The sequence below is a fragment of the Bombus flavifrons genome, chromosome 17, assembly GCF_040668555.2.
Source record: "Bombus flavifrons isolate JBK064 chromosome 17, iyBomFlav1_principal, whole genome shotgun sequence".
NCBI classification, from domain to species: Eukaryota; Metazoa; Arthropoda; class Insecta; order Hymenoptera; family Apidae; genus Bombus; species Bombus flavifrons.
Window position 1 is genome coordinate 562,539 of NC_138458.1, and position 10,333 is coordinate 572,871.

A 10,333-nucleotide genomic window follows, 5' to 3' on the forward strand; every position below is an offset into this window, starting at 1 on the left:
ACTGACACTGTATATACCATTTCGTGTCTTGCAGAAGGGACATACGAGTCGCTGTACTAAACAGTTTAACGTTCTACTTTTGCGACACTATAAGATATTGAAGATATTGAGAAGTTATAAACTCTAACGTGATTTCAATAAGTTTCCCTTAAAAATGGGAAAACAAGAAGATGCCCGATGTATCAGATGATAAAGGAAAAAATCGCGGCGCGCCCGAAACGAACGAGATCGCGATCTCTCGAATGAACTAACAAACCTACGCGACGTACTCCCGTGTACCAGATAACTCTAAGGTTCAGCGGAAAGCCCAAGCATTGACCTTCTCTCGATACCTGTCAAGTCGTCTGGATCTTATCACGGTCGATGGCAAAGACCGATGATACTAGTGACCCAACAAACAGGCCTGCAATTTAACACACTCCAACTGAAACAAGTGAGTACCCGGGGAGGGACCGCTGAACAAGATTACGAAGGCAAGAGGCCTCAACTGCACAGTGGGGTCCACTCACGAGGATGGACCGCTGAACAGGATTACGAAGGCATTACCCCAACTGAACAGTGGGGTCCCCCCGCCCGCGAGTTTTTCACTTAAACAGGATTACGGAGGACGTGAAATGCAGGTCTCTGCCCGAGTACCGAAGTACCAATCGGACAGTATTGCGGATCGCAGGTATCACCAGTGCGATGACAACTCCCGTGATTCGAGGCAAACGACGGGCAGTTTTCGAGCAGTTACTAACCACAGAGGTGTGCTTGGGGCGACTTACGAATCCAAAGATTTGTCCAGTGCACGTTGACTCGCACGTACCCGGAATACGCGCGAACGAGTACGTCACGCTACGGTTTGAAAGAACTGAGCGACCGTGAACCGATATATCGTGGGAACAATTTTTTCAGTGTGGTAAGCGAGGGGATCAAGAGAGACGAGATCTTTATTTTTCGTTCCAAGATAGATAAGTATCTTTGTACAGAATGAGCCTACAATGCACATAACATAGCTATCTATCTTATGATTAAGGCTAAAACGCTCGCATCCCACGGTGTCCTGCGATGTCCCACGATGTCACACGGTGCCCCCGCGGGGGGTTATTAGTCCAGTCTAGATCACCAAAACTATTTTGGATGATCAATACCAGACTATATTCAAGTAGTTTTTAGCTTGATATCGTTTTCAAATAATAATACTAATATTCAAAATAGTACTTGGTGTATTATTATTTGGAAAACGATACCAATTACCGGGACCCACCACGAGGAGGTAACTGCTTTCGGGTCCCATTTACATAAAGAGTTTCTAAGCATTGGAAGCAGAGATGTAAAATTATTTTATAATAAAGAAGTGGCGTGTATTGAAATTTATTAATTGGAATAGCTGTAGTACGTGGATCCGCATAATCGCACGTGAATTTTGTACTTATCATCGAAGAAACGAAACTATGCGAGGTACCAATTGTAGCGCGTATGGACAAATTATAAGATGTCGTTGCCTTCTTTTAAATTGCACTTGCTTCCTTGATTCCATGAACATGGTGTTGTCGCCTTGGTTTTGAGCAGAAATGGAAAATTATATCTTAAAATTGAACTCTGTGTTACCACAGGTTTTATACGAAATAATGAAATGAGAGATTAAATACTGTATTTAAAATTAAAAGATAATGCTATATAGAAATAAAATAGCACTTCAAAGACTTGATGGGTTCCGTTAATAAAATAAAACAACATAAATCATTTATTCACTCACTACGAATTGATGGTATTGATTTAAATCAATGAATGTAGATTTACTTCCGAGTAAGGATACAACTGTTATAAATTAAGAACATAATTACTTTGAATTAATGGGAGAATGTGGTTATAAATTATTGGTATAACTGTTAAGAATTAATGGAGTAATTGTTTTAGATTATTGGCTTAAATGTTATAAAATAATGGCTTAGATGATATAAATTAATAGCTTAAATGTTATAAATTAATGGCATAAATGTATAAAAGAACAGTTTAAATGTTGTAAATTAATGGCTTAGATGTTGTAAATTAATAGCTTAAATGTTATAAATTAATGGCATAAATGTATAAAAGAACAGTTTAAATGTTGTAAATTAATGGCTTAGATGTTGTTAATTAATAGCTTAAATGTTATAAATTAATAGCTTAAATGTATAAAATAACAGTTCAAATATTATAAATTAGTGACTTAGATGTTGCAAATTAATAGCTTAAATGTTTTAAATTAATGGCTTAAATGTTATAAATTAATAGTTTAAGTGTTATAAATTAATAGCTTAAATGTTATAAATTAATAGCATAAATGTTATAAATTAATAGTTTAGACGTTATAAATTAATTCCTTAAATGTTATAAATTAATGGCTTGAATATTATAAATTAATGGCTTAAGTGTTGTAACTTAATGGTTTAGACGTTATAAATTACTAGTTACAATGTTGTTATTTGATATTTTTTTTTTATTTACCTTATATTTAAAATCTTCCTCGATGTTCACTCTCCGGATTTTCAGGCACAAAAGAGCTCGCGCGCGACTTCCGTGTTCCTTACATAATCAAACGGTAACAATCTCTTGACATAGCAAAGGACGGTTTTTCCATTATAACAAAATCAAATTGAATAATTTCTTAATTTTTATCGTAAATTGGCGCCTTCAACTATTTAATACGATATCCATTTTTATCATTTCAATATTTTCTACAAGCTAAGACTAAATTCACACTTCTTTAATACTAGTTTTCGACTATCAATTAGTTTGAACAAAAAGGAGTAAAAAAGCCTAACGGCAGTCGATAACGTTACTGTGAAATTAGTTAAGGTATAATATTAAATAATCAGACAGATAACATTCATATTAGGCGTTCTATTTGTCGGGTTTACATTGGAATTAGGGTTAGGGGCGTGAAACGAATCTTCATTTGGATTACACATTGTCGTTATGCAATAGAGAAGACATTGACTAGTGCAAATACGATTATTACAGAATTTGACAAGTAACCGTGGTAATTAGATACTCGAGAAGCCAATGACAATGATCCTAGGTTCAAAAACGAAACCGCGGTCAACGGGATAACAGGATGCTCTTTCTTCCAAAGCCCAAATCGTACTCGACTTGCTTGGCTACGGTGCAAGTAAAACTAAACTAACTCTTTGTTAAAACGTGGAATATCCACCGAGCGTAAAAACGCTAAGTAACTCGCGAATACGACCTCACGAGAGAATGACTTTTCGTCGCGATGGTGCTGCAGAGGAAAACTATGATGGGGTGTGTCTAAGGACACGAGATCATCGGATTCGTCGAGGATAGTCTTCGTTCAGAAAGTAAGGGAAATTGACGTTGCTGCTAATTGGTCAATCTCCATATCGGTGGTTAGAAAAGGATGCTAGCCACCCTCGAAGGAAAGTTGCTGGTGGAAGACGTCGTTCGTTGAAAAATAGATCTCCTCTATCTCCCCGTAATTGGGACAAAGACTGTTTGTCTGTTTGAAGGACTTTAGGTAACTAGATCTTAGTGTTTATAACGGCCCTCGGGCTAGCTGATCACGTACTGTGGAGACGCGTCGGCATCTGGTAACCATCATACCCGAAGAATGGGATCTGCGTGTGGCGAGCCACGGGACTGAAACCGTTGGGATGTTTACTGTCACGTGCCGCTGCACGTCTTTTAAGGAGAGCTATAGAATTACTCTATACCTTTGTTAGACGAAGGGTTCGTCCCGTTGACCGCGGCTACGTTCGGCGACTGATTGTCGCCTTGAGCCCAAGCTCATTGTCACAAATCTCGCACAAATACAATTGGGCAGAATGACGGCAAATTGTTTAATTACAATTGCAAACCTTAATTACAATCTTTTATGGGCTTTCCGAAGTTTCAGAGGGGAGGCCCCGGTGTCCTCTCATCTCCGACATATATATGTCGGGTTATGGTTGGGATTTGGGGCGCGTAACAACTCTTCACGTGAATTAACCATTGTTTTACACAACCGAGATTATATTTACACGTATACACAAGTCGACTACAAAGGTTAACAAATAACAAGTCTAGTGAATAATAAGCTTAACAAATAATAAAGTTAGTGGAAAATAAGTTGAACGAATAATAAGTCTAACAAATAATAAGTCTAATGAATAATATGTTTAACGAATAGTAAGTTCAATGAATAGTATGATTTACGAACAATAAGTTTAATGAACGCTATTAACAATATTTTTGAGTTCAAACGAATCCACGGCCAACGGGATGACTCTTTACTAAGCGTAAACGGTTCTTAAGCACAGAAACACGACGTGTCACTCTCCAAAGCAGTCGCAAGAAGAATGCCAGCCTCGTCGAGACTTTTCTCGCTGTACGATTGCATTTGTTTTTCTATACCCGTTTGGAAGCATCGAGAAAATTCCAAACGCCGTTGTTAGGCAGACTCGTTGGAAGCATCGAGAAAGTTCCAAACGCCGTTGTTAGGCGGTTTCTGCCTGGAGTTTGATCAGTAATACAGTGTATGACCCACTGTATCACACGTGGCTAGGCCCGCTCCCGAGGCCGCATGCCGCCACAACCACATTTCTCGGAAAACCCATACAACCACTCCAGACCTCCGTTAGGCAAAACGTACATCCCGTGACCGTGGCTACGTTCGGCGACCTATTGTCACCTCGAACCCAATCTTGATATCACAAATCTCGAACAATTACAGCTATGATAAAATCCAGGCTAGAGTACTAGAGGATGTTCCCAAAATTTCCAAGGAACGGCTTCGGCTTTCCTTTCATCTCCGACATATATATGTCGGAGTGAGATTGGAATTTTGGGCGCGTGACAACTCTTCACGTGAGTTATCCATTGTTTAACACGACTGAGATTATATTTTCACGTATACACAAGTCTACTACAAAGATTAGCAAATAATAAGTTTAGTGAATAATAAGCTTAATAAATAATAAAGTTAGTGGAAAATAAATTGAACGAATAATAAGTTTAACAAATAATAAAGTTAGTGGATAATAAGTTGAACTATTAATAAGTCTAACAAGTAATAAAACTAATGAATAATACGTTTAACGGATAGTAAGTTCAATGAATAATATGATTTACAAACAATAAATTAATAATCGCACAAAATAATCGTTACAAACAATAAGTTTAATGAACGCTATTAACAATAATTTTGATTTCAAACGAATCCACGATCAACGGGATGACTCCTTACTAAGCGTAGACTGATCTTAAGCACAGAAACACGACGTGTCACTCTCTAAAGCAGTCACAAGACGAATGCCAGCCTCGTCGAGATTTTTCTCGCTGTACAATTGCATTTGCTTTTCTATACCCGTTTGGAAGCATCGAGAAGGTTCCAAACGCCGTTGTTAGGCAGACTCGTTGGAAGCATCGAGAAAGTTCCAAACGCCGTTGTTAGGCAGACTCGTTGGAAGCATCCAGAAAATTCCAAACGCCGTTGTTAGGCAGTTTCTGGCTGAGTATATCCCGTGACCGTGGCTACGTTCGGCGACCAATTGTCGCCTCGAACCCAATCTTGATATCACAAATCTCGAACAATTACAGCTATGATAAAATCCAGGCTAGAGTACTAGAGGATGTTCCCAAAATTTCCAAGGAACGGCTTCGGCTTTCCTTTCATCTCCGACATATATATGTCGGAGTGAGATTGGAATTTTGGGCGCGTGACAACTCTTCACGTGAGTTATCCATTGTTTAACACAACTGAGATTATATTTTCACGTATACACAAGTCTACTACAAAGATTAACAAATAATAAGTTTAGTGAATAATAAGCTTAATAAATAATAAAGTTAGTGGAAAATAAATTGAACGAATAATAAGTTTAACAAATAATAAAGTTAGTGGATAATAAGTTGAACGATTAATAAGTCTAACAAATAATAAAACTAATGAATAATACGTTTAACGGATAGTAAGTTCAATGAATAATATGATTTACAAACAATAAATTAATAATCGCACAAAATAATCGTTACAAACAATAAGTTTAATGAACGCTATTAACAATAATTTTGATTTCAAACGAATCCACGATCAACGGGATGACTCCTTACTAAGCGGAGACTGATCTTAAGCACAGAAACACGACGTGTCACTCTCTAAAGCAGTCACAAGACGAATGCCAGCCTCGTCGAGATTTTTCTCGCTGTACAATTGCATTTGTTTTTCTATACCCGTTTGGAAGCATCGAGAAGGTTCCAAACGCCGTTGTTAGGCAGACTCGTTGGAAGCATCGAGAAAGTTCCAAACGCCGTTGTTAGGCAGACTCGTTGGAAGCATCGAGAAAATTCCAAACGCCGTTGTTAGGCAGTTTCTGCCTGAGTACATCCCGTGACCGTGGCTACGTTCGGCGACCAATTGTCGCCTCGAACCCAATCTTGATATCACAAATCTCGAACAATTACAGCTATGATAAAATCCAGGCTAGACTACTAGAAGATGTTCCCAAAATTTCCAAGGAACGGCTTCGGCTTTCCTTTCATCTCCGACATATATATATAAAGATAGGCGAATGAACAATACTTTATTCACAAGTCGAAGTTACACTTCAATAGCAAAATACAGACTGACTTACTGACTAGAGGACTGGGATCTTTGCCTCCTCACAATGATTCACATATCTCACGGGTGGGAATCCGGCTATTGTCTATTCTCACCGTTATCGCATGACCAGGTGTTATATGCATATCCTGAGGTCGGCGGATTCCTGGCTTCTGGGCGACGTTACAAACTGATCGATCCCCTGATTTCTGTTACGATAATAGGGGTGGTTCAATTGAGTTTACACTAAATTAACAGGTATAAGTTAATATTTATTCCAACAACTTCGTAAAGAGATAGTTACGTTGGTGCGTATGTACAAGTTAAGTAAGTGATTGATTTAAGGGTAGAAACCCGATAAAGGTATTGTAATTTCGACCAATCGCGGTCGACGGGGAGACGCAATCGCGAGGAGAGACGTCAACGGGAGTCGTAAATTCCCTTTACGATTATACTAATCGACATCACGAGTTGATCGATCCCCTGATTTCCGTTAGGATAATAGGGGTGATTAAGTTTATATAACACTGTGATTCACAGAATTATAAAATATATATGTCGGAGATGAAAGGACATCGGAGTCTTCCCTTTGGAACCCCGGGAAAATCCCTTAACACCGTAATCTAGATTCTATCATAGGCGTAATTAAACAATTGTCGTCTTTCTATCCGATTGTATTTGTGCGAGATTTGTGACAATGAGCTTGGGCTCAAGGCAACAATCAGTCGCCGAACGTAGCCGCGGTCAACGGGACGAACCCTTCGTCTAACAAAGGTATAGAGTAATTCTATAGCTCTCCTTAAAAGAAATATCTCTGGCGACACACGACAGTAAACATTCCAACGGTCTCTGTCCCGTGGCTCGCCACACGCAGTCCCTATTCTTCGAGTAAGATGATTGCCAGATGTCGATGTGTCTCCACAGTACGTAATCAGCTAGCCCGAGGGCCGTTATAAACACTAAGATCTAATTACCTAAAGTCCTTCAAACAGATAAACAGTCTTTGTCCCAACTACGGGAAGATAGGGGAGATCTATTTCTTTCAACGAACGGCGTCTCCCACTAGCAACTTTCCCTCGAGAGCGGCTAGCATCTTTTCTAACCACCGATATGGAGATTGACCAATTAGCAGCAACGTTAATTTCCCTTACTTTTTGAACGACGACTATCCTCGATGAATCCGATGATCTCGTGTCCTTAGACACACTTCATCATAGTTTTCCTCTGCAGCATCATCGCGACGAAAAGTCATTCTCTCGCGAGATCGTATTAGCGACTTACTTAGCGTCTGTACGCTCGGTGGATATTCCCCGTTTTAACAAAGAGTCCGACTTAGATTTTGCGGACACGTTCATCCATCACCCCGTTGACCGCGGATTCGTTATTGAACCTAGGATCATTATCATTAGTTTCTCGAGTGTCTAATTGCCACGGTTGCTTGTCCAATTCTATAATAATCGTATCTGCACTAGTCAATGTCTTCTGTATTGCTTATCGACAATGCGTAAACCAAACGACGATTCGTTTCACGCCCCTTATCCTAATTCCAATGTAAACCCGACAGATATATTTCCAACACTTAAACTACACTGTTGAGTAGATATAAATCGTAAATAACAACTTGTCGCACGAAGTTGAGATAGATATGAATAGTAGAGCAAGGCTCTTATAGTCGAATTTCGTATGCTAGTGGACGTAGCACTCGAGGATACTTAATAGACGTGAGATTTAGATGCTAGACTTCGACGTTGTAGTATATAGAAGAAGTAAGTTGACTTGACCTAGCGGTGTTGACGAAATAAGTTGACTTGACCCTCCTGATGTAGCAGGAGAAGTCTTCGACTTGACCCTCCTAGTATCGTAGGAGAAGTGATGAGTAGGAAGCCTCCTACCAACGTGGTTCGTGAGTGACCTTGTGCATGGAAAAACCCAGCCTGTTCTATTAGATAGCTATTCGGTTTTTCCTAATGGGTGCGTACCCGCTTTCTCCGTGTTTTTAATTGCGCCTAATAAACCCAAGGACCTCTCTAAAAACCAGATGTGCGTCGAAAATATTTTTAGCCTTAAGAAATCTTTCAGGACAACGGATTGAATCAAGACACATGTGGACACAATGAAAGAGAAAAGATATGGTCGGTCCTTAGGTTTATTGAGGGTCAAAATGACGTTACGCAGGCCGTCGGCTGCCCGGTCGCGAGAGCTGCAGCGCCGACATTTTAGGCGACGTAACAGGTATGTTGACTATTCTAACGATGAAGAATAAGTAAAGTTCTGTGACGATGCTCTGTCGGAGGAAAGCTAGTGATAGGTGTGTCTAACGCATGGAACCATCGGATTTGTTGATGACAATGTTGGTTAGGAGAGTGAGGACAGTAGACATTACTTCTGATTGAAATTGAACTTCGTATAAGATGATGGAAATTTTATTGTATAAATCCAACAGAGTGACGGTTCAAAGTGTTACAACAGAATAATGTGTTGAGCGCTAATTTAGGAGGGTTTTTATATGGAGGTTTTAGTCCCTTTGGAGGGGTTATCGTCGGATGTATATCAGAGGCGGCTATTCAGTTGATGTTTTGTTACTATTTCGATAGCTATGGCATGCAGGATGTTTCGTCTACTTTATTACTGTTTCTGAGCGGGTGGCCTTTCTTGAGCGTGTGACACTTCCACCGGCATGTCGGTTAACGTCCGCGGTTCGGCTAGCGAAAAAAGAAATAAATCGTAAAACTAAAGGATCGTTCAAAATTGACACTTTACACATTCGTCCAAGTTTGTATAACGAAATTGACATATTAATTACACTATGTTACGTAGATATTAGTCTATGTTCATTATTTACTGAAACTGTAATAAGACTGACTAAACTTCGATTTTGATGATTTTTGCGTATGTCATGCAAATCTATATTTTGAACAATCTTTTCCTATCCATACAAGGACTGAACTTGCTTAATTTCCGAGATGTTCGCGAAAAACTGCCGGTATCGCTTGAATGAATTCTGCCTATAATTGTGCGTCCGTGCAACATATGCGTAGGTTGCTACCGGATACAGTATTTTGTTCATAGTATATGTAGGTATGATAGAGCGGACGAGTATTACGCGAGATTGAAATATTTTTTAACTGCCAGGTAAAGAGAGACGTCCGCTTGAACTCGCTGACTAAGCCCTTGTAACCCCAAAATCTTTTACCCTGACGTCACCTTAGGCGACCACCTCTAGATATCCTCTAGACAGTTGATACCTCGCCACCCTGATAAAGAACTTCCAAGAATAATATCCCCTCCACCATTTCCATTGTTCTCGCTTAGTATTTAGACTCCGAATAATGACGGCCGAGCCAGTCTGAATTGCAAGCCGATACTTGAGCATTGTAATATTGGTACTCAAAGGGTCTTGGACTCTTGAGAAATAAAGTTTTTTATATATATCATCAAGAGAGTTATTTTTTACATGACACCCTCTTGTCTTCATGTAGACATTCTCTGCAAACACACACACATACACATACATTCCTTTAGGTCTAAACCTACATACCTCGCAAAAACTGCGCGTGCTCTAAAGCCTAGATCAAGGTAATGCAAAAACTGCCTAGGTCGAGTTCACCAAGCCACAAAAACGCGTGTGCTCAGCAAAAACAGAATAAGCCGATGAATCACCAATCAACGAAATAAACTTGATCATTACAAGCGACAATATAAAGGAAATTTATGTCGATTTTTCCCTAACAATAAATAATGTCAATGTTTCTGTACATTTATTATACAATT

The 10,333-nt window shown here is 39.3% G+C and overlaps 1 long non-coding RNA gene across 1 annotated transcript in view; it reads left to right on the top strand.

The window, feature by feature from the left end:
- The first annotated feature begins 2,872 nt into the window (after window positions 1–2,872).
- LOC138188614 (uncharacterized) overlaps window positions 2,873–10,333 on the top strand; it is a 72,312-nt gene continuing 64,851 nt past the window's right edge. Inside the window, exon 1 of the long non-coding RNA XR_011175579.1 lies at window positions 2,873–3,355. This is a non-coding gene — a long non-coding RNA (uncharacterized LOC138188614). The remainder of the gene's footprint in view (window positions 3,356–10,333) is intronic.